The sequence below is a fragment of the Sapajus apella genome, unplaced genomic scaffold, assembly GCF_009761245.1.
Source record: "Sapajus apella isolate SASKATOON/1434 unplaced genomic scaffold, GSC_monkey_1.0 scaffold50, whole genome shotgun sequence".
Classification (NCBI taxonomy): Eukaryota; Metazoa; Chordata; class Mammalia; order Primates; family Cebidae; genus Sapajus; species Sapajus apella.
In genome coordinates this window covers 2,227,709-2,253,556 of record NW_022436990.1, presented here as the reverse complement: position 1 = coordinate 2,253,556, position 25,848 = coordinate 2,227,709, and the positions used below count along the sequence as shown (strand labels likewise).

Sequence of the window (25,848 nt, the reverse complement as noted above, 5' to 3'; positions counted from 1 at the left end):
TTTTTATTTTTATTTTTTTTTTTTTGAGATGGAGTTTCACTCTTGTTACCCAGGCTGGAGTGCAATGGCGCGATCTCGGCTCACCGCGACCTCCGCCTCCTGGGTTCAGGCAATTCTCCTGCCTCAGCCTCCTGAGTAGCTGGGATTACAGGCACGCACCACCATGCCCAGCTAATTTTTTGTAGTTTTAGTAGAGACGGGGTTTCACCATGTTGACCAGGATGGTCTCGATCTCTTGACCTCCTGATCCACCCGCCTCAGCCTCCCAAAGTACTGGGATTACAGGCGTGAGCCACCACGCCCGGCCAGCAGTTAGTTCTTTTAAAAGATCAATTTAATTGATAAACCTTTAGCTAGAATTGTCAAGCAAAAGAGAAAAGACAAATTGCATAAAATAAAATATAAGGGAATACTCATTATTACTGACCTTGCAGAAATAGCTATACAAGGAAATATTATAAATAACTGGATTTCAACCAATTAGATAACCTAGGTGAAAGAACTAATAAGGCTCTAAACTCCCAACTCTGGCTAACCTTGAGGGTTTACCATTATAAAACTAATATAAGAAAGATTCTGTGGTACTGGCATAAAGATAGACATATAAATAAATAAAACAGAATTTTATTGCCCATAAACTAACCCATCCTTCTATGGTCAATTGACTTTCAACAGGACTGCCAAGTTAATTCAAGGGACATAAAGTAGTCTTTTTAACAAATTGTTCTGTAATATAGCTAGATATCTACATGCAAAACCATGAAGATAGATCTTCGTCTCCTATTATACACAAAAATTAACTAAAAATGGATCATAAACTTAAATATAAATGTTAAAACTAAAAAAAAAAACACTAAAAAACTAAAAAAATATATAAATGTTAAAACGAAAAAAAAAATGTTTTCTTCTATTTCTCCTAGAAGAAAATATTTATGATCTTGGATTAGGCTAAGATTTCTTAGCTATAACACCAAAACCACAAGTGAAAAAAATACAAATTGGACTACATTATCAAGCAAAAGAGAAAAGACAAATTACAAAATCAATATTAAAATTAAAACTGTATTTCAATGGACTCTATGATGAAAATGAAAAAAGCATTGACAAAACGGGAAAAATATTTGATATCACATATCTATAAAAGGTTTTTTAATCCAGAATTTAGAAATATTATCCATAATTCTATAATAAAGAGATCATCACATTTATTTCTTTATTGGCAAGTAATCTGAATAGATATTCCTCCAAAGAAGATATACTAAAATGATATACAAATAAAAAAATGTCTGGAATTGTTTAGTGGTGATAGTTGCACATCTTTGTGAATACACTAAAAATACTTATTTGTACTTGAAAGGGTGAATATAATTGTATGTAAATTATACATCCATAGAAAATCACTGTCTGACTGTCAAAATTTGTACAGAAATTGATGGTTTTAGATAGACTAAAATAAGTGCTGAATATTTTTTTATTTTTTTTATTTTTGTAGCATGAACTCAGGAATAATCTAATGTAAAATGGATAGATATGGGCATTTAAGACTCTGGAAAGAATACATTTCCAAATGAAATAAAAGAAATAATCAGAAGCAAAATCATTATTAATTCCCCTAAAATAATGAGTATGTATATCAAAATTGCTAAGCTTAAAACATAATAATATGTCTATGATCAATTAAGCTTAATCATAGGAAGGCACCTGACTTTTTTTTAAGTTTACATGTACATTGTTTCACCTGACCAGTGACATAAATATTGATGCAAAATAAAATGTGAACTATTACCTCTCTTGCCTCAGCAAAAATATATCCAGCCTGTGATTGGATCCTGGTTAATGAATGTAAGCTTGGCCCCTAGAGCCAAATTAATAGTTGTTTTTTACTTCTGCCAAATTTGATGATATATTCTGGATCAATTTTTATTGTTGCTTACATGCTTGTTGTTGGAATAGCAGCCCAAAAGTGTACATGAAGAAAACATATTCTCTCTCTAGGAAGCAATCCTGAGTTGTCTGTGCTTCATTTATTTTGCAAGTTTCCAGGTATAATTCTCAAAGAAACATGGTCCTCTGGAGAGGTAGGGATTTTATATATATTGAAACTTCAAGTAACAGCATCATAAATACAAGACAGGGTGTATAAAGTAGTCAACTGAAAGTTTGCTTTCCACTTAAGAATTAAACCCTGGTGAGGAACATATTGTCCAATTTATCACATCAGGAATAAGCCAATTATCCATCCTTTGAGATTAGTAGATTCTGTTAATAGAAATTAATAATTCCTGAGAACCAGGCTGGAGAATGTCTGAGAGGAACAAACAGACTGACTACTGTGGTGAGAAAGCTCCTATACCAATTGTTCATCCTGGTGAACTCAGTTATGCCCACAGGGTGAAATGGTTTCTACAAAGGCATTCTAATAATTTGTGGCAAGAGCCCGATTTTTAGAAGATTGAAGGTTGGAGTTAATATAGGAGAATAATTCCAGTATAAAAGGAACCAGTTAAAGGGAATATTTCCTTTGTAATATTTAATGAAATATAAATTAGGTATTTATTAGGAGCTTAAGTTGTAGCAGATAGATCTAATCATCAAAAAGATTCAGAGAAATGCACAGGTGAATGACAAATGTAAATGAGAGAAAGGATAAGGAGGGTCAAGAGTGTAATAATGATATAAATGGAGTAATATAATTTTGAAAAACCCTTTTAGGACAATTGCTAAGTTTCATTTAAATAAAGTGAAACTTATAACGAAGTAAGAAGAAAGAGGGATAGCAAGATCTCGAAACAACATTCTTTTTCTGTTATCGTAGATGGAATCTTTCAATTTTGTGCCAATATCATATTGATTTGAAGGTCTTGGTTTACCTGTCTTTAGCCTGAAGAATCCTTACGTCTAAGGATTCTTAAGTTTTAGGTCTCACTGCCATACTAGCCAGTAATAAGTAGAATAGAGTTTTGGGGATGATAATTCAAGATTCATAAGATAGCCAGTTGTCAGTTCATACGGAGAGTATCAATGAGATTCCAAAAGAGTATCGATGAGATTCCCATTGCCTTTAAAGCCAAAGGTAATTTATTAGATCAAAAGAAAAAGGTTTTATAAAATGTTGGTAATTCAAATTTTTAAAATACAACATTTATTTTTTACTCTACTTGAATTTGAGGATGATATGGATAATAGTTTTTGTTTGTTTTTTGTTTGTTTTTTTGGTAAAATAGTGCTTTACACAACATTTCATAATGACAATGCCAGTAAACCTTAGTACTTTTATAAGCAAAGGGATAGTATGAGATTCCTTCACATGGTTGCAGGAGAGCATCAAAATGCCAGAACCTTGAATAAGATAATTGCTTTTAAAGGCTGCCTTAAGAAAGATTATAATCTTTGAGGGATTCTGCAAGGCCAACAATATTGAAGTAGGATTGCCAAATAAAATAAAGGATGCTCAGTTAACTTTGAATTTATTTAAACAATATTTTAAGTATGTATCAAATATTACACATACATAATTAGAAAATTATTTGACATTTCTCTGAAATTCAGTGTCATCTAGGCATGCTTCCTCTGCTCCTCAAATGTGGAAACCTTATGCTTAAATTCATGGTACTGAATATCTGAACTCACCTTCCTCACTCCTTATGCTCTTTTCTCATGGTATTCTGTTGAACTCAAACTACCAGAATACCTAGCAAGAAGGATCTCATTGCTGTAGTCCACCCAGATGAGGATTTCAGACAGAGATGAAGAAGGAAACTGTCATCACATTTTGCAAGGAGCAAACAGAACTGTCCAGCACACCTTTTGGTTTAGGCTTTCTAAAAGCATACTTTTAAACCCATCTAGATTTTAAAGTATCAAGTAATAGTTCACACTGTTTCTTTCAGCCACCGGACAAAGTGTATGTGATGTCCTTTATGTAGAAAGACCAGATCATTTAAAGTTACAAATTTAATTAGGGATCTAAGGGCTAGGTCTTCTGTAACATTCAAGGCCAAGCCAGGTTCAAAAATCATTGACTAACTAGATACCAGGTGATTTGGTTTGGCTCTGTGTCCCCACTCGAATCTCAATCTCAAGCCGAATTTTAATTCCCACCTGTTGAAGGAGGGTCCGTGCGGAGGGGGGGAAAAATTCCCCCTTGTTGGTTTTTTTTTTTTTTTGTTTTTTTTTTTTGAGACGGAGTCTTACTCTGTCACTTAGGCTGGAGTGCAGTGGCACCATGTGGGCTCACTGCAACCTCCACCTCCTGAGTTCAAGCATTTCTCCTGACAGCCTCTCGAGTAGCTGGGACTACAGGCACATGCCACCACGCCCGGCTAATTTTTGGTATTTTTAGTAGAGACAGGGTTTCACCGTGTTAGCTAGGATGGTTTCGATCTCCTCCGGATCCGCCCGCCTCGACCTCCCAAAGTGCTGGGATTACAGGTGTGAGCCATTGCGCCGGGCCCCCATGCTGTCTTGTGATAGGGAGTGAGTTCTCAGGAGATCTGATAGTGTGGCACTTGCCCTTTCTCTCTTTGCTCCGCTGTGGTAAGACGCACTTGCTTCCTCTTCGCTTTCCGCCATGATATGTTTCCTGAGGCTTCCCACCCATGCTCTGCACAGCCTGCAACACTGTGAGTCAATTAAAGCTCTTTTCTTCATAAATTACCCAGTCTTAGGCAGTTCTTATAGCAACGTGAAAACAGACAAATATACCAACCTAAACTTTCAATTCAGAGTTTGAGCTACCTCTTCGTTTCTGGCACGGGACACGAAGACAGGTGTGGGTATGCATATACATATTTCACATATTTATATTGCTCTTTGTTTGCAGCAGGTAGAATCTTTGCATCAACTTAGTGTGTGCTATTGTTTTAATTCTTTAACATGTCAGTCTCTAATACCATAGTAGATTCAGATCACATCATAATGCTAGGTACATAACAAAAATTCACTTTCTACTTCCTGAAGAAATGGTTTAATAAAATCTAAGAGAATTTGAAAACAGTATTAAAGGCATATTAGGTTTGTGACCTTATTGATATAATATATATACTTAATCATTTTGTTAAACATAATGATTTACTAACAATGACTTGCCACCCAAATCTTCAAATAATTAAATATTATCTATATTTCAAAATATTTTATTGTATTTTATTCAATTCAGGTATACATAATTAAGTACTATGTTGAACAAATCATCACATTTAGTTTCCTAGCTACAATCTGTGATATCAGAATGAATTGCTCTTTACATATAATGCTTTTTATTGATTTTTTTTTTATTTTTTTATGTGTTATATAATAAAACTATATATTCTAATTACATACCAAAAAATACCTATATATTTGTTGTAAATGGTTTCCCAGGTAATTTGCTATTATTTGTTTAAGTTTTACATATGATCAGCTATACTCCTTTCTACGTGTTTGGGGGACTGTAGAGAGTAATGTAACCACCAGACAATCAAGATACAGAACAATTCCATTACATAAAGGAATTCCTTCCTATTTCACTTGTCATCAGTCCCACATCCTACACCAATGCCTGGCAAAATCTCATCTTTTTTCCTGTAGTGCTCACTCCAATAACATTTTTTTAACTATATCTAAAGAAAATTTATTACAGAGAGCTTCCATATATCACTTCCCCTGCTTTCGCCAAACTTAGCAACTTACATAATATTTTGCAATTATCAGAAACATTATCTACTCTAAAGACTCTAGTGGAATTTCACCAGTTTTCCACTACTGTTTTTTTTTTTTTAATCTTTCAGGATCCTATTCAAAATTCCACATTGTATGTTTGCTTTATTTTCCTAAGCCGTTTGCAATCTGTGATAGTCTTTGGGTATGTCCTCATCTTTCATCCTCTGACATTTTTGAAGCACACTGATTATTGTGTTCAATGTCTCTCCAACTAGGTTTTTCTAGTATTTCCACACTATTAGACTAAGGTTATGTATTTTTGTAAATGGCTCCAGAAAAATGAGGTGTCCTTTTTAGTGCATCATTGTTATTTTCATCCTGTTGATATGTCTCACTACTATGACACTGATTTAAACTAGTTAAGAATTTAACTAGGATTTGCCAGGATTGTCTGTTCTAAAGTTACTGTCTTTCCTCTGCAAATAAAAATCTTGGGACAGAAATTTTGAAGCTATGAAAACTCTATTTTCTTGTTTGCCTTTCAATTATGTTTATTTTGTTTGACAATCCCTAGTTTAAACCTTTTATGTATAATTTAACTTAAAGTTTACTCTGACATCTGCCTCTGGATATATGCATAGAAAAGACATATCCACATTTTTCTGAGTTAAATTTCATATCAGTTGATCTTTTAGATTTTATGGCTTGACACTTTAAGTAACTTTCAGATAATTTTTTTTTTTTTTTTTTTTTGAGATGGAGTTTCGCTCTTGTTACCCAGGCTGGAGAGCAATGGCATGATCTCGGCTCACCGCAACCTCCATTTCCTCGGTTCAAGCAATTCTCCTGTCTCAGCCTTCCGAGTAGCTGGAACTACAGCCATATGCCACCATGTCCAGCTAATTTTTGTATTTTTAGTAGAGACAGGGTTCAGATAAAATTTTTTGTTTAGTATATTTCTCTGATAATATAAATTCACATGAGCTAACTAGTTAACCCAAATCAAACATTTCATGAGATTTTTTAAAAGACATAAAACAGAAAAAATACATCTCAATATCAATTTAGCAGTAGTTCAAACTAAAGAACTAACCTCAAGTTATGGTCCATAATTTTCTAAAATTCAGTTACTAGATATGGGTGTTTGTGTGTTTTCAGAATAACCAGTGAATTTGTTTTTAATTAAAACTATGAGTAAATGTTATAGAATGCATCATTTTTAATATTCATAGAGTTAACAATAGAAATATTTTTTAAATAGATAGAATTTTAATAAATAATTATTAATATGTTTTATGTGAATGGTTTCCAGTCCAAGGTTCTATTTGTATTATTAGAATGCCTTTCTATTTGTCTTGGATAATTTTGAGCTCTCTTTATTTTACTAGTTCAAACTGAAGCTATTTTTACCTTCCCTTAGGTTACAAGTTTAAAAATTATATTCTTTTATATCTCTAAGTATTTTACCTTCTACTTGTCTCTGCCCTCTCCAACACTTGAATAAAGTTAGAACTCACTAGCTGTGATAAAACCAATTAAAACAAAACAAGTCTATACATAAGTAATATGTAATAAAACTTTACAGGTAACAGATCATATTCTCCTCCTCCCTCATTTGCCCACTTAATAAAATAATCAGATTCCTCTTAAAGAATATTTTTGAAAATATACTTGCCTTGTCTAGTTACTATAAATTCTACTTTATAAAATAGAAATAATACCTAGTTTATTGACAGTTTTTAGCATAAGGGCTGTTGAATTTTGTCGAAGGTATTCTCTGCATCTATTGAGATAATCATGTGGTTTTTGTCTTTGGTTCTGTTTATGTGATGGATTACATTTACAGATTTGCCTGTGTTGAGCCAGGCTTGCATCCCCGGGATGAAGTCTACTTGATCGTGATGGATAAACTTTTTGATGTGCAGTTGCATTTGGTTTTCCAGTATTTTATTGAAGACTTTTGCATTGATGTTCATCATGGATATTGGCCTGAAATTTTCTATTTTATTTGTGTCCCTGCCATGTTCTGGTATCAGATGATGTTGGTTGGTCTCATATAATGAGTTAGGGAGGATTCCCTCTCTCAAAATAATAAAAAGCTATTTAGGACAAACCCACAGCCAATATCATACTAAATGGGCAAAAACTAGAAGCATTCCCTTTGAAAACTGGCACTAGACAAGGGTGGCCTCTTTCACCATTCCTATTCAACATAATATTGGAAGTTCTAGCCAGAGCAAACAGGCAAGAAAAAGAAATAAAGCGTATTCTATTAGGAAAAGAGGAAGTCAAATTGTCTCTATTTGCAGATGACATGCTTGTATATTTAGAAGACCCCATCATCTCAGCCCATAATCTCCTTAAGATGATAAGAAACTTCAGTAAAGTCTTAGGATATAAACTCAATGTGCAAAAATCACAAGCATTCCTATACACCAATAACAGACTAACAGAGAGCCAAATCATGAGTGAACTCCTGTTCACCATTGCTACAAAGACAATAAAATACCTAGGAATACAACTAACAAAGGACACGAAGGATATCTTCAAGGAGAACTACAAATCACTGTTCAAGGAAATAAGAGAGGGTATAAACAGATGGAAAAACACTCCATGCTCATGGTTAGGAAGAAACAGTATTGTGAAAATGGCCATACTGCCCAAAGTAATTTATAGATTCAATGCTATCTCCATCAAGCTACCATTGACCTTCTACACAGGACTGGAAAAAACCACCTTAAACTTCACATGGAACCCCTATACCCCAGCGAGTTAGAAGGAAAGTACCACACTCTGAGTTCCAGTTAAGAGTCCTTTATTGCCAGTGACCAAGAGCCAGCTCGTGCTCAAAATCTCTCGGCTCCGAAGAGCTGGATGTGATTTCCTTTTATACTTAACCTAGAAGAGAGGGGAGAGGGAGTCTAGCTGAAGTGGAATTTTACAGAAGCAGAACAAGCAAGTTAGTAGGAGGAAGCTGGTAACCAGGAGGCAGGAGGTTCCCATAGTTGCTGATTACTAAGAGTATTTCCATACAGTCATCAAGAGGGTAGCAGGGGGGACTTTCCATACAATCAGTCACCAATGGGGGATTTTCACAATAGCAGGTAGACTTGCCAAGCAGGATGTGGTTACAACAACTACAGGTACTGAGAACAGCGTGACTCAAACCTCAATGGTTCAAGGCTCTGAGTATAGCCTGACCCAGTAATGCACCTGAGGGGGCTGTGGCAGGGAGGGTGAGCTAAGCTGGAACTTGTCAGGCTTATTTCTAAGATGGAGTAAGGCTAGTTGATTTCAGAAAAAAAAAAGAGCCTGCATAGCCAAGACAATCATAAGCAAAAAGAACAAAGATGGAGACATCCCACTACCTGACTTCAAACTATACTACAAGGCTACAGTAATCAAAAAAGCATGGTACTGGTACCAAAACAGAGATATAGACCAAGGAAACAGAACAGAGGCCTCAGAATAATGGCACAAATCCACAACCACCTGATCTTTGACAAACCTCACAAAAACAAGCAACGGGGAAAGGATTCACTGTTCAATAAAAGGTGTTGGGAAAACTGGCTAGCCATGTGCAGAAAGCAGAAACTGGACGCTTTCTGACATCCAACACTAAAATTAACTCCAGATGGACTAAAGATTTAAACATAAGACCTAACACCATAAAAACCCTAGAAGAAAAGCTAAGCAATACCATTCGTGACATAGGAATAGGCAAGGACTTCATGACTAAAACACCAAAAGCAGTGGCAACAAAAGCCAAAATAGACAAATGGGATCTAATTAAGAGCTTCTGCACAGCAAAATAAACTATCATTAGAGTGAACCGGCAACCAACAGAATGGGAAAAAATTTTCAGAAGCTACCCATCTGACAAAGGGCTAATGTCCAGAATTTACAAAGAACTTCAACAAATTTACAAGAAAAAATAAAAACAACCCCATCAAAAAGTGAGCAAAGGATATGAACAGACATTTTTCAAAAGAAGACACTTACGTGGCCAACAAACATATGAAAAATGCTCATCATCACTGATCATTAGAGAAATGCAAATCAAAACCACACTGAGATACCATCTCACACCATGCCATGTGTATACCTATGTAACAATCCTGCAAGATCTGAACATGTACCAGAGAACTTAAAGTATAATAAAAAAATAAAATAAAATAAAATAAAACAGAAACAAAGCAGTAGGTGTGAGTCACTTAGTTTATTCACATTATGTGCAAATAGATAGCTTTGATTTTCTATGTCTTCCAGCTTTAGTTTTGCTTATTTTTCCATCAAAATATTAATAATTGCCATTCTTTTCCCCATGAACTCAATGTAGAAACTAGTTTGAAGTTTCTTTGACATTATGATTTTTCATTATACAGAATTTGAATATTCAGCCAGGCATGGGGGCTTGCCTCTGTAAACTCAACAATTTGGGAGGCCAAGGCAAGCGGATCACAAGGTCATGAAATGGAGACCAGCCTTGTCATTATGGCGAATCCCCATTTCTACTAAAAATACAAAAATTAGCTGGGCATGGTGGTGCACGCCTGTAGTCCCGGGTACTCTGGAGGTTGAGGCAGAATAATTGCTTGAACCCAGGAGGCGGAGGTTGCAGTGAGCCCAGATCACACCACTACACTCCAGCCTGAGTTATAGCGCGAGATTCCATCTCAAAAAAAAAAAAAAAAAAAAAATTGAATCTTCAAAGAATCAGTTAGAAATTGAGTATTTTATAAATTTCTTTTAGCTTATTTTATTCTATCTAAATTCATCTCCATTTTTTTTAAATGAAAGTGGAATCTTTTCCAACTACCTCTACTAATTATAAAAACGTCAAACTTGTTTACTTACCTATATAATGATATTCATGCCTATTTCCATATGTTTTGTGTGATGATCTCTTTGTGAGTAAAAGTTTATATGCAAATCATATTCATCACATTCTTGTAAATCACATTTTAATTTTGTAGTATGACAACTGTAAAATTTTTACATAATGATGTAATGACTTTTACCTATCTACTACTGCAAACATCGTTGATTGAAGGGTTCAAGATAGTAAGAAATGTAGTTCCAGTCCTTATTATTCAGCAGCAAAGGAGTAACAAACAAAAATGAAGATTTTTTTTTTTTTTAATTTTGTGTTTGCTGGCATATATACATTTAGGATCTGCCTACTTTTCTGAGTTAAAATCTATATCTAAGAGAGTGAAGTGTTTACTTTTGGGTATGTGTATGATATATGTAATAACTGGGTATTAAATCCTTTTGATCACACCATATGGAATATCCTTTAATACATATGCTCCTCAGTTCTAGGAGCAAACTTCATGGTGTAGCAGATGATAGCTAAGTCTAAAGACACTAGGCTATAGATCATCTAGTGATGGTTACACTAAAAGCCCACACTTCACTGCTATGCAACAGATCCATGTAGTAAAACTGCCCTTACACACATTAAATTTACACAAGTAAAAATATAAATAAAAATTATTTTCGCAAATCTAAGTTTCACAAAAGATGATTCATGACTTTATTTTTAAAACTCCATTTTCCTTTCATTAGTAATAACTCTCAAAAATATTACCTAGGATGGCTATGCTCTCAGAATGAAATTAAAGGAATAATTAAGTTACAGTAGGTCCTAATCTAGATAAAGAGAAAGAGAAAGAAAGAAAAAGAATAACAATATACTCCCTTAGCCATAATGTATCTAATTAAGATACATTTAAATAATTTTTTTCTAGTTTTCAAACTGCCTTCTAGATAGTTACCCAAATAAAATACTAACACTTGCCAATGAATGCATTCAAGAAGTATAACATCAATGCAGCAATAATGTGGTCACAAATTTTATCTTGACAATAAAAAATTTCACAATCTAAAATTATGTTAATTTCATGTTAAAGAGATGAGTTCACACTTGGAACATCAAAAGGGGGGAAAGCAGCATAGCCTAACAGTCAGTGAAGAAATGCTTTAGATACAAAAGCCCATGGATTTATCTGAGATGGTGTTGGATATAGAGAAAGCAAGGTGCTGCCATTAAAAAAGTGATGTCGTGGTAGAATTTGTTTTTTCAAAAAGAGGAGAGAATGTATGGAATGATTTGGATGTTAGATACAGCAAGGTAGAAACAGCAAAGGTTGTTGTAGGTAGAGTTGTGAGGTTAGAGGAGAATCGGGTTTCTATTAAGAGATTAAGTAAAGATGAGATGGATTGGTTGGTTGGAGCTGGATCATGCTACACCTGTACATCCTGATAGAGGATTTCAAAATTATTCTTAAGGCAGATGCTATGGACTGAATGTTGTTTTCCCTAATTCATATGTTGAAGCCCTATTCTCCAATGTGATGGTACTTGTTACTGGGGCCCTTGAGAGTTAACTTGGTAATGAAGATGAAAGTGGAGGCCTCAAGATGGGATTAGTGTCCTTATAAGAGACATGAGAGACCTTACTTTTTCTGCCCATCATGTAAAGATACAGCAAGTAGTCCCTCTAGAAGACATGAAGTAGGCCCTCACCAGACATTAAATCTGCTGGAGCCTTGAACTGGACTCCCCAGCCTCCAGAACTGTGAGAAACAAATGTCTGTTCTTTAAGGCACCTAGTCTATAGTATTTGGTATAGCTGCTCATATTGACTAAGACAGCAGTGGAGAGCCATATTAATGTCACTCTATGCCATTTAGTGGCATACAGCAACATTATAACAACTGCTTTTCAAAAGCTTACTACAGCCACAGTTCAAAGAATAACTACAAGAAGAACAGAACTTGAGAATTTCCACTGTGAAAAATAAATATTCTAATGTGCAAATACGTCTAACTCTTATATTAAAAATAAACTCTTTTTAGCAAGATTATATGTATTTAAACAAAGAGCAGTAAGTGCAAAAGTTGCTCAAAATTTGTACGTGCAGTCTAATCAATAGTAGCAGTAAATTATTAAGAAACTTAAGTTGCTAACATGCTGCACTCTAGAAGCAAAAATAGGACTAAATAAAATGCATAAAAACATCTATGTTTTTCTGCAACTTGTGTGTTTTACCACCAAAATCCATACAAATATAAAACCATCTCTTTACTAAGACAAAAAAGAAACTGCTGATACTACTGAAACAGAATAATCTGGCACTAGACATAAAAAGAAAACTTTCCCCACTGTAATATACGTATAGCACAAGGGTTTTTGTTGTTGTTTTTGATTTCTAGTAAAAATGGCAGGAAGCAAACCTACTTCTCAAAAAAAGATTGAAGATATACTTTTGACATTAACCCATTATGAAATTTAGAAACATTACTACTGTGAAATCTCACAAATTCTAGAATAAAACAAACATTACATTTTTATAAAACAAAATTCAAAGGATTAATCACACCTAGTATCATGGTTCTCATCAATTTTAATAAAGATTTCAATTTTTAAAGTCTAAACTTTGATGCTTAGCAAAACTTTCAATCTAACCTAAATGTAAGTTAAATAAAATATCAGATTAGCAGATCTTACAGTTTATGTAACCTCTGTACAGTCCATCTGAAGAAATTACTTGAGTATAAACTTCAGAAAATCAAGAGAGTAACTTAATAAATATAAAGACTGGACCAAAGTGTATTACATCTAATTTACAACTATAAAGAGCAGTTTTCCAGAGATGGTAGCTTTAGTGCAGAGCTGGGGAATAATCATGAAAAATGACAGAAAAAGATGAGAGTAGAGAAATTTCAGGTTGGTTTTATTCAAGAAAAAAGAGAATTTCACAGAACAAATATTACATCTGATATATTAGAATAACTTAAAGAATAAAATTTCATATTAAAAAAGTTTAAAAAGAAACTTATACAAATCAGGAAATATAGTTGTCACATTTAACTTGAATATGTAGTTTTGTTATATTTAATTACTCATCTAATGTTGATTTTACTCCAGTCTTACAGTAACATACATTAACATAATTGCTATACCTTTAGCATGGTCAAAGGGTATTTCATAACTTCTTGACTTTAGAGTTTTATAAGTGATTTACTTTGGCCAATACAAAATTAGCAGATGTATTAAAGGCAAAACTTTAAAATATGCACGCATGGTTGGGATTCTCCTCTCATGCTTCTTCCAACTGCATAAAGCAAACCTTCCTTGGATAGCTGTGTTCCAGGGTAAGATATATGTGGAACAGATTACATCTGAACTTGAGACCTGGAGAGATCCTAGCTGAGCCTAACCTTATAGGCTACGCCCCACAATATCACTGCACGAATGTGTTTATCACAGGTGTTCATTAATGAACACCTATAATATCATTGCAGTATATACAACTGGGTTCAGCCAGCTGATATTTAACACCGGCTAATATGCTGATTAGTGAGCAAGAAAAAAAATACTTATTTTTGCATTCTTTTGAAATTATGTGTTTGCTTGTCATATAAAATAGCTGTCTAACAGTGAGCATTATATTCTTATCAATATAAGGTCAATGCTTTACATTTCTTTGTGTTTTTATAACTCGTTTTTTTCTTTTCTTTTCTTCCCTTCTCCTTCCCCTTCCCTCCCTTTCCTTTCTTTTCTTTTTTCTTTTCAGATTAAGTCTCCTGTTGCCCAGGCTAAAGTGCAGTGGCACAATCTCGGCTCACTGCAACATCTGCCTTCCGGTTTGAAGCGATTCTCCCGCCTCAGTCTCCGGAGTAGCTAGGATTACAGGCACGCACTGCCAGTCCCGGCTAATTTTTTGTATTTTAGTAGAGATGGGGTTTCACCACGTTGCTCAGGCTGGTCTCCAACACCTGAGCTCAGGCGATCCACCCACGCCGGCCTCCCAAAGTGCTAGGATCACAGGCCTGAGCCATGGCTCCCAGCCTAGAACTTGATTTTAAACAAAGATTAGTGTATTTATTTGTGATAGTGAGTACAATGTTAATGTATTCAAAGTTGATACCATAAAGTACAGATGAGAGAAGCTGGGAGGTTGAGGAATGAAGAATAGATATGAAGTGCACTATTGGAGAAATCTACAAAATCAAGAGTGAGTGTACTACAAATATTAGAAAACAAATGAATGTTTATAAGTCCTTCCATATCTTCTAAGGTTATTGAAAAAAAGGATTATAAAAGATATTTGAGAATATGCTTCAGAAAAATAACGGTAATCCATGGAGACAAAAAATAAAGAACAAGTAAATTCATTGATATATTTTCAAAGAATTATTTAAAAATTCCTTTTTGATAAGAGAATAAAGAACAATCCAATAATAATGTCTTTCTTTGCTAAGAATATATGTGTCTCAAGGAAAGAAGAGCATAGACATGACATATGTCGAAATGATATTTACATGCAATAGTATATGTACATTGACATATAGAAGATAATATATTATCTCTAAAATTATTTCTGTTTCTAACTTGTTCCACCCCAAATACTGATGTTCTTTCTTAAAATGTAACTAGCTTCGTTTGTCATCCTTAACCACACATATCTTGTAGATTTTCCAGGTTTAATGCAATGATGTTGTGGGGATTATAGCTTTTTATTTTAATTAAAAGCCAAAAGTATCTTCTGAAAAGGAATTGATGTTTTAGAATATAGGCAACATTGCTTGAAAATTTAATTTATTCATAAATATGAACAACAAAACCAAAATGCAACTAGATGTCATATGGCTGCAACTGTTTTTAAAGTGATTTTATATTTGAGTAGAACTAATTATCAGTATCTCTACTCAGCGAGCTGGCCTGGGTTGGGGTTCATACACAATTGAAGAAGTAGAGAGCTCTAACACTGCTATCAGCATGCCACTGTTATATTGATTACCATTCAAAACACTGTCATGAAACTATTGATATTTTTCTACCAGCCTATTATATTGAGTATCATCGGTGGCAAAGTCATTATTAAAGTTCTATTTTCTTTAATTATATCACATAAATTGTCATGGTGATTATAAGAAACCCAAAGATCTCAAAGTTCCCCACAGAGCAAAGGACAAGCTTTCAAAACCCTTGCATTAAAAAATGGGCAGTTTGGTTGAAGCACTTCTTTTGAAAAATTACCAAATATAAACAGCTAGCTCTCATCTACAGTAATCAAGAAAAGATAATATTAGAAGGACAGATATCATCCAGGCAAGGATGAAACCTTCGCAAAATTACATGATGGGACTTGGTACTTTACTATTTCAGTTTCAAAGAGTACACCGATCCAGTTCTCCAGATGTATTCGGAAATTTGGAAGAAGAAAAGAGTGTCGTCTTTAATTAAGATGAAATGAACCTGTCAAGGTATTACTACTATAGTTAGTGGTTTTATGGCAACAGATTTATAAGCATTCCACAAATAATAAAAATACTTTGTAATTATATGAAATGGATGTCACTTCCCCATATATGTCTCTTTTAGCCATTTCCTTCACTTGGTATATCTTTAAAACATATGACAATTTTGTAGAGAATATGAATATGTAAGGCCTGATATTAAAAATATATAATGCATATATACTTAATCAAAACAGCAAAAAGTCAGGGAATCCTAAGCAGAGTTGGAGTCCGTGAAGCCAATGGCCTGTTTGGGTAAAGAATGCCAAGGTCATGAACACAATCAAAGAAAGCTAAGAAAATATTCCAGACTGAGGAAGACCGAAGAGATAGGTCCAGTAAGTGATATGCATAATTCTGGATGGATCCTGAACTTATAAAATGACATATTAGGATCATTGGAAAAATATTAACATGTCTAAATAGACGGTAAAACCAATGAAAATATCCTGATTTTTATGGTTGTACTGTTGTGATGTTAGATTGTGGTTGCTCTCAGGAAATAAACACTGAAATAGCAAGCAGTAAACAGACCTCATATCTGCAAAATAAATGTGTCTCAGAAAAACGTTTTGTATGTATATATCTATGTATCTATTTGCATGTATATATAGACATACATGCGTATATTTCTATGTTGACAGAGTGTAAGATGAATGTGGTTAAATATTAACAGAAAAACATGGTGAGAGCACATGTGATATCTTACTACTATTTTTATCACTTTTCAAAGCTTTAAAATATTTTAAATTAAAATTTGAAAAGAAAAGAATTCTATTGGAAACCAAGAAAACTGCTACATTTAGGAATATAAATAGGAAAAGAACTTGTCCATGTATAATCTGAGATGTCTACCTTGTTATACACTCAGAGTACAAAGAAACTAAGGAGGCTATGACAGAGAAAGCAACTTCTTAAATTTCTGTAGTTTTAAAACTGAGCAATTAAATCAAAGCCATTGAACAGTAGACTCCTTTTCCCATTCTTTTTATTTTCTTATCCCCTTCCTTCCTTCCTTTCTTCCTTCCTACCCTCCTTCCTTCCTTCTTCCCTCTCTCCCTCCCTTCTTTTCTTTCTTTCTTTTCTTTGTTTGTTTTTTTTACAAATTACTAATACAACATCGAATCCGGCCGGGCGCGGTGGCTCACGCCTGTAATCCCAGCACTTTGGGAGGCGAGGCGGATGGATCACGAGGTCAAGAGATTGAGACCATCCTGGTCAACATGGTGAAACCCCGTCTCTACTAAAAATACAGAATATTAGCTGGGCATGGTGGTGCGTGCCTGTAATCCCAGCTACTCAGGAGGCTGAGGCAGGAGAATTGCCTGAACCCAGGAGGCGGAGGTTGCGGTGAGCCGAGATCGCGCCATTGCACTCCAGCCTGGGTAACATGAGTGAAACTCTGTCTCAAAAAAACAAAAAACAAAAAACATCGAATCCACTATTCGAATGGCCTTTTCAAAGTACCAGAGACATAAACTAAAGGCAGAACAGATATTAAAGAAAATAAAAAGTTGTATAAATCAGCCCTTAAAAGAAAGTGTCATTAGAAAAATCTATAATGTATGGTCCACTAAGGGTAATCATAACAACAGAACTTAACTCTGACTCTGAACTACATTAATTCAAATTCCTGCCTAAACTTGGAATTGAAGAAAATGTGTGCTATAATCAGGCATTAAAAGTATTTATTTCAGTCTTTACTGTCTTACACTAGATGTTTGATATTAAAAAATATGAAGCATATAAATAGAAAACAAAAATCTGTAATATGCAAAGCAATAATCAGACTCAAATATGAGAGAGAACTTAGAAGTAGAATTGGAGGAAATTTGTGATACATACAATTAAGTTGTTTTTAATGGAGAATGTGGACCATATGCAAGATGGAAAGGATGATTTCAGCAGAGAAATTAATACAATAAGGGGTAATGTATTAGGGATATAATAAATAAAAAGCAAATTATAGAGATGAGGGGGGCTTCCAATAGACATTTCTTGTGGTTCAGCTCAGCCAAGAAAAGAAAGAAATATTTATTCAAGAAAATCTAGTGCATCTTAGTGAGATTATCAAGGGTCTGTGACACTTGAGCCACAACCCAACTCCTCCCTTTCATTCTCCAGCTTACATGATGGCTGCTTCACCAAATGGGCATGTCCAAGCAGACAGGTGTCTCTCTCCCCTCCGCCATCATTTAAAAGCAAAGGAAAGGCAGGCCCCCAATATTCCTCATTTCCACGTTCAATCCATGCCAGTGTTGCTTAAATTAAAATCCAGGTAATTGTGGCTGAGATGGCAGGAATTCTCTTTGTTTCATCCAGCATTGACTTATAGGCTGTCTACCCCAGAAACAGCAGGTCTGAAATACTGGGGCTCCTAATACATTCACTCTAGCATTCTAGTAGAGCCAGATTTCCATGCAGCAAGGGGAAAGCACAGAAGAACATAGGCTACTGTCCTTGTCTAACACCTTGCTTTTAAAGCAGGATTGTCACTTTGAGAAATGGGTCATGGTCCCTGTCCTCATCTGAAGCAGCAGCAAATTGATTTTGCTTACAGGGAGAAGCAGACGTAAGAACAGAGAACTCTGAACAACATCAAAATGTCTAACATACATATAATAAAATATCAGAATGAGAAGAATTAGAATAAGGTAAATAATATTTGAAAAAATAACCAACAACATTCTAAAATTAATAACAGATGCCCACTCAGAACAAACTCAGAGAGCACCAAGCAGGATGAATAAACACAAGCCAACAATAAAACCACCTAGCCATGTCACATTCGAAGTCCTAGAAACAACAAAAAAAGAAAATATTTAGGGAAAACTGAAAAAAAAAATGTACAATATACAGAGAACCAAAAATAAGAATTAAAAACAGACTTTTAGTTATATACCTTGCAAGACTGAACACAGACTGACACTTTTAATGTCCTGAAAGGAAGAAACAAAACCTTATCTATTTAAAAATGCTAAATCTAGGGAAAATGTATTCAGTAATTAAATATTAATAACCAAGATAATATTAGTATCTTTATAGTGAGAAAACCTGGCAGACCCCACACTAACCAAATGATCAAGGTTTATATCCCCAAATATGAAGCATATGGCTAAAAGATGCAGAGAAGTACACATGACCTCCATTATAGTCTTCCTGCAAATCTCTAACTTCGGTCAAACAATGACAAACATTTGTTAAGTTCTAATTATCTAACTGGTTCTCTCCAAAAATGTCAAAGTCAAAAGAAAAAAAAAAAAAAAAGAAAGACAGAGGAACTGCTACATATCAGAGGCTACTAAGGAGGCATGACAACTAAATGTGATGTGGGAGCATGTTATTATATACTAGAAAGAAAAGCTAGTGAAATCCAAATATAGTCCATACTTTAGTTTGTTGTGTTAGATTAATGTTAATTTTAGTCATAATCATTATAAGATGGTTATATAAGTTATAAGAATTAGTAAAAGCTGTATAAAGGATATATGACAACTATTTGTATTATTTTTCTAACATTTCTTTAAGCTTAAAATAATTTCAAAATTAAACAAAGAAGATAAAATAAATTAATTGATTATTATAATAAGTGTTCTAAGAAATAGGCAAGATGCCATGATGGAGAATGAATGGTGAGGGTAAGGGAAAGTTTTCAGGGAAGACATTTTTGACAAAGCAACATTTAAGGTAAAATTTAGAATATGCAAAGCTCTAGCAACATGGTAGGTGAAAAACATCAGAGAGAGTATAGGTAAAGAAACGAGTTTGGTACAAATTAGGTTGTAAGGCCAGTAGAGTTGAAGTGTATAGAGAAAAAGACGGTGTAGTAAGAAAATTTTGGAAAGGAAGAGAGAGAAAGGTAATGAGGTCCATATCATTTGTATTTGACACCTTGCATTAAGAAGTCACTGAAAGATTTAAAGCAAGATGAAGATGAAATATTTTTAGTTATTTAGCATAGTCACTTCATTTTGAATGTGCCACAGATTATATGTAATAAGTGCACTTCAGAAACCTTAATATCTGACTTTCTGGCTTCCAATTTTCTGCCCAAAGTTGAATGGAATCATTTAAAAAATAATAAACATGCAATCTATTACTGTAATGACCAACAACTTCTCAGTGATAATCAATGGAGACTTTTGCTTTGTTTCTCCTGCATATGTGATTTTTGCCAATTATTTATGCTTTAACAAGTACTTATAGAGAACCTATGATTTTGAGATACTGACTGTTTAGTAAGTGGACACTTCATAGGTGAGGAATATAGGCAGGGGAGCTGAAAGTTTCTAGAATAACAATAGCTAGTATATGTCACAATTAGAGTGGAAATCCATACTGACTCCCAAAGCACATTTGTAACTACTGCATTAAATTTCACCATAGTATAAGGGGAATAGCTTTAATCAGGATGTAATTTAGCTTTTACTAAAATTACTGCATTTGAAAGTTACCAAGAAAACCTGTTTTATATTTTTATAGCAATCCTGTTCTGGATTTGCTTCTTCAAGAAAATTGTTACCACATGTTTACCTTTGTTATCTGTTTCTGCATGTTAATTGTAAAAGTAGTCTTTCTAGAATGTTAACAATTGGATATCCTCAGACAGGTTTAAACATTCTATTTTGTTTCTTTTTAACATTAAGGAACGTGGAGTACTTGAATAGGAAAATGGATTATTCTTAAATATCATATTTAGAAGGCCTTATGTATAATTTTGAAACATAATAAAAATATAATTACACATTTATTGCAAAAACTACCACACACACACACACACACACACACACACACACTGTTTGACCAAAAAAAAAAAATGAAGATCAATCATTACTCCATTCCTCTTAGTTTGCCGCTCTTAACAAATCGTAATAATTATTTCCAGACCGTTATACATATAATAGCAGTTAATTTCTTAAAACGCAAGAGATGCAAACTAACTCACTCTAAAACCAGAATAATTAACATACTAGAAGAATGTTGGGTAGCCAAATCATTAATTCTGAAAATCAACTAACAGGACAGGAATATGGGAAATCGATAGATTTTTCTACTTTGACATATCTTTCAGGTAATTAAACTTTTCTTCTGCTCTTCTGTATGTTTACTGAAAACACAGATTTCTTGGTGAGAGGCTCTGACAATCATACCTTAGGTTATAGTTTTAATCTGCTGGCCAGGACATTATGGTGCTAGATTTGCCTGACCAGAACCACAGGGATCAGTCAGGGGAGACTGATTAGTCAGATGCTCAAGGGAAGAATGAACATAGGCAAAAAAATCAGATTCCTACTCAATCACAGTTATGTTTGGAAAATATATGTAGTCACATGTACCTCACACATATTTCCTCCACATACATATTTATTGATAGGTCCTTTGGATGGATAATAAAAACAAAAGTGTATTATGGAAACTTAAATGTTGTTACTTTATGTATTTTTAATTTATTTATTATGTATTTTACTTAATTTATTTATGCATTTTTAAAATTTGCTTCTAAGAAAACTGATTTGAAAACTCATAGGGCTGGGCGCGGTGGCTCACACCTGTAATCCCAGCACTTTGGGAGGCCGAGGCGGGTGGATCACAAGGTCAAGAGATCGAGACTATCCTGGTCAACATAGTGAAACCCTGTCTCTACTAAAAATACAAAAAATTAGCTGGGCGTGGTGGCGCGTGCCTGTAATCCCAGCTACTCAGGAGGCTGAGGCAGGAGAATTGCCTTGAACCCAGGAGGCGGAGGTTGTGGTGAGCCGAGATTGCGCCACTGCACTCAAGCCTGGGTAACATGAGTGAAACTCTATCTCAAAAAAAAAACACCATAAATGTCCATGTTTAAATTCCAAATATATCTTAATATAAAGTTGATTATATAATTTTATTTGATAAGTAATCATTGAAATGTTACCATGCACAAAAGAATGAACCCTGAACTCTAGGGAAAATCATTTAAATACAGAGATTGATTTGTAAGTGCTTACAACTAAGTAAGAAGCCAAATAAATACCCATAATTATAATAAAATATTGTTTAATTTTTTCATATAAATATGAAGTTCTCTTTGTGTATGGCTAGCTATATCAAATTTTGAGAAGGAAAGAAGGGTTATTTGGTTAAAGTTATTATTTTCTGGCTTCCTTTTACTTCCCTTTCTCTAATCAGAAAAAAAAAAGTAATAAATATGAAAAAAGAGAAAGCAAGCACATGCACACCTTGGAGATGTTGCAAGTTCCTTTCTAGACCAATGCAATAAATCTAATATCAGAATAAAACGAAAATGAATTACACTAACTTTTTGGTTTCTCAGTTACCTGAAAGGTAGATTTAAACTGTACTGTAGTTTAATATTCAATAGCATTGTAGCTAAAAAAGGTACATAACTTAATTAAAAATACTTTATTGCTAAAAAATGTTAATCATTTGATCCTTCAGTAAGTCATCGTCTTTTGGCTGATGGACGATTTTGACTTGATGTTGATGTCTGCTAAGAGATCAGGGTGGTGGTTACTAAAGTTTAGGGCGGCTGTGGAAGTTTATTAGATTAAGACAAAAATGAAGTTTGCTGCATTGATTGATTCTTCTATGAACAAAAAGATTTATCTGTGGCATGTGATGCTGTTTGATACCATTTTATCCATGACAGAACTTCTTTCAAATCACTTGGGCCTAACTGAGGGTGAAGAGTGGGAGGAGGGAGAGGATAAATAACTAATACGTACTATGCTTAATACCTGGGTGGCACAATAATTTTTACCCCAGACACTTCTGTCGTGCAGTTTACCTGTATAACAAACCCGTACATGTAACCATAAGTGTAAAAGTTAAAAAAAAAGTTGGAGTCAATCCTCAAACTCTAACATTGTTTTATCAAATATGTTTATGTAACATTCTATATACTTTGTTGTCATTTCAACAATGTTGATGGAATTTTCACCTAGAGTAGATTTCATCTCAAGAAACCACTTTCTTTGTGTATTTACAATAAGCAATTCCTCATCTGATCAAGTCTTAGCACAAGGTTGCAGCAATTCACTAGCATCTTCAGCCTCTGTTTCTAATTCTAGCTCTCTTGCTATTTCCAGCATATCGGCAGTGACTTCTTGCACTAAAGTCTTGAACACTTCAAAGTCTTTTGGGAGAGTTGTTTCAATTTCTCTTAACCTTCTGTTAATGTTGATCATTTGGCCTCCTTCCACAAATCATGGATGTTCTTTATTTTTTCTTAATCGTACTTTAGGTTCTGGGCTACATGTGCTGATCATGCAGGATTGTTGCATAGGTACACACTTGGCAAGGTGGTTTGCTTTCTCCATCCCCCCTCTCACCTGAAACTGGCATTTCTCCTCATGCTATCCCTCCCAGCCTCCCCAATCCCCTACTGTCCCTCCCTTGGACCCCTCCAACTGACCGCAGTGTGTGATGCTACTCTCCCTGTGTCCCTGTGTTCTCATTGTTCAACACCGGTCTATGAGTGAGAACATGCGGTGTCTAGTTTCCTGTTTTTGTGTCGGTTTGCTGAGAATGATGGTTTCCAGATTCATCCATGTCTCTACAAAGGGCATGAACTCATCTTTTTTTATGGCTGTGTAGTAGTACATGGTCTGTATGTGCCACAGTGTTCTTAATTGGATCTAGAATGGTGAAGCTTTTTCAGATTTTCAATTGACTTTGTCCAGATCCATCAGACAAATCAGTATCTATGGCAATTATGGCCTTATAAAATGTATTTCTTACATAGCAAGAGTTACAAGTTGAAATACTCCCTGACCCATGGGCTGAAGAATGGATGTTGTGTTAACAGGAATAAACACAACATAAGTCTCCTTGAGTATATCCATCAGAGCTCTTTGATGACCAAGTTTATTTTCATGAGAAGTAATATTTTGAAAGAAATCTTTTGTTGAGACCTAAACAGTATGTCCCAACAATGAGCTTAATATATTCAGTGAATCATGCTGTAAATAGATGTGCTGTCATCTAGGCTTTGTAGTTTCACTTATAGAGCATAAATGGAGTAGATTTAGCCTGATTCTTAATGGCCCTAGGATTTTTGGAATGGTAAATGTGCATTGGCTTCAACTTAAAGTCACCAGCTGCATTATACTGTGACAAGAAAGTCAGCCATCCTTTGAAGCTTTGAAGCCAAATATATGCTTCCCTCTAGCTATGAAAGTCCTAGATGACATCTTATTCCAATTTAAAGCTGTAGCCATGCTCATCAATGATCTTCTTGGTAACTTGCTGCAGCTTCTACATCAATATTTGCTATCTAACCTTGCACTTTTATGTTATGGAGATGGCTTCCTTCCTTAAACCTTATAAATTAACCCACTGCTACCTTCATATTTTTCTTCTGCAGCTTCCTTACCTCTCTCGGCCTTCATTGAACTGATGAGAGAGTCTTGCTCTGGATTAGCCTTGGGTTTAGGGATTGATGTTGCTGGTTTAATCTTTGGTCCAGATCCCTCAAACTTTCTCTTTATTTGTAATACAAATGTTTAGCTTTCTTGGTATTTCTATGTTAATTTTAATTTTCTTCAAGAATTTTCCTTTCCATTTACAACTTGGCTAACTGTCTTTCACAAGAAGCCTAGCTTTTATCCTATCTTGGCTTTCAACCGGCCTTCATCACTAAGCTTAATCATTTCTTGATTTTGATTTAAATTAAGAGACATGCAACTTCTTTCACTGGAACACTTAGAGGCCATTGTAAGGTTATGTATTGGCCTAATTTTAGTATTATGTAATAAGAAATAGGGATTCCTAAGGCAGGAAAGAGATTGAAGAAGGGCTGATCAGGGAAGCACTCAGAACACACATAACATTTATCATTTAAGTTCTCTTACTTATATGGGCACAGGTAGGGGCGCCCCCAAACAATTACAATAGTAAAATCAAAGATTACTTATAACAGATATATTAATAATGAAAACATATATTGAGAGCATTATCAAAATGTGACACAGGGACTCAAAGCAAGCAGACCTGACAGACCTGCTCAATGCAGAGTTCAATTTGTAAAAAAAAAAAAAAAAAAAATAAAAATACAAAAAAAAAAAAAAAAAAAAAAACAAAAAAATGAGCTATGCCTGTTTATTAAAAAGTAACTTTTCTTTTTCCTGAAGAAAAGGTTATCATTAATATTTATTTCTTAATTTTATACATCGTAGCAGTGAGTAAAAGAGGAATAAGGCAGAGTACCTGCTCTCACAGTTCTCAGAATATTCAGAAACAAATGGAGTCTTAATAAAAATTTTTGGCTACAATCTCAACTCTTCACCAGCAAACTTGAACAAGCAATATGTGAAAAAGAATAAATAAGGAATAATTTGCAGACATCTGGCTTGGGTGACTAAGTGAGTAGTAAACTTATTAAGCAAAAATTGAAAATCAGTGGAGGCCAACATAGAAAAGTTACTGAGATTATTTTGGAACATGATGGTGACATGCCTGAGGCATATCCAAGTGGAGATATCCAGTATATTCATATGCGTATCTGTGTGTGTGTGTGTGTGTGTGTTTGTGTGTGCATATACTTTACCTATAGCTATACTTTACTCATTTTATAAAAAATTTGAAACACTAATAAATGAGGTACAACTATTTAAAACAAAATTCTCAATAACCAGTTTAATAAAAAATTTGTATTGGTTATTTTAAAATTTATTTCATCAATCAATCATGATTAGTTATATTTTGCCTGGACATTGACATAAAACACAGAGAAACATTACATATTTTAAAATATTTTGCATTAAAGAGGATGACAATATTTTGCCTAAAACCTAAGTTTACTTTGGAAAATGTACTCTAATAAACAAAAAAGTAACTCCATCACTGCAATCAATTTGCCTAAGATTGTTATTATTATTATTATTTTTTAAGATGGGGTTTC

The 25,848-nt window shown here is 34.3% G+C and overlaps 1 long non-coding RNA gene across 1 annotated transcript in view; it reads right to left on the bottom strand.

Moving 5' to 3' along the window:
- LOC116526367 overlaps positions 1–25,848 on the bottom strand; it is a 65,774-nt gene that overhangs the window by 6,819 nt on the left and 33,107 nt on the right. The window contains exon 3 of the long non-coding RNA XR_004258115.1: positions 12,172–12,183. This is a non-coding gene — a long non-coding RNA (uncharacterized LOC116526367). The remainder of the gene's footprint in view (positions 1–12,171; positions 12,184–25,848) is intronic.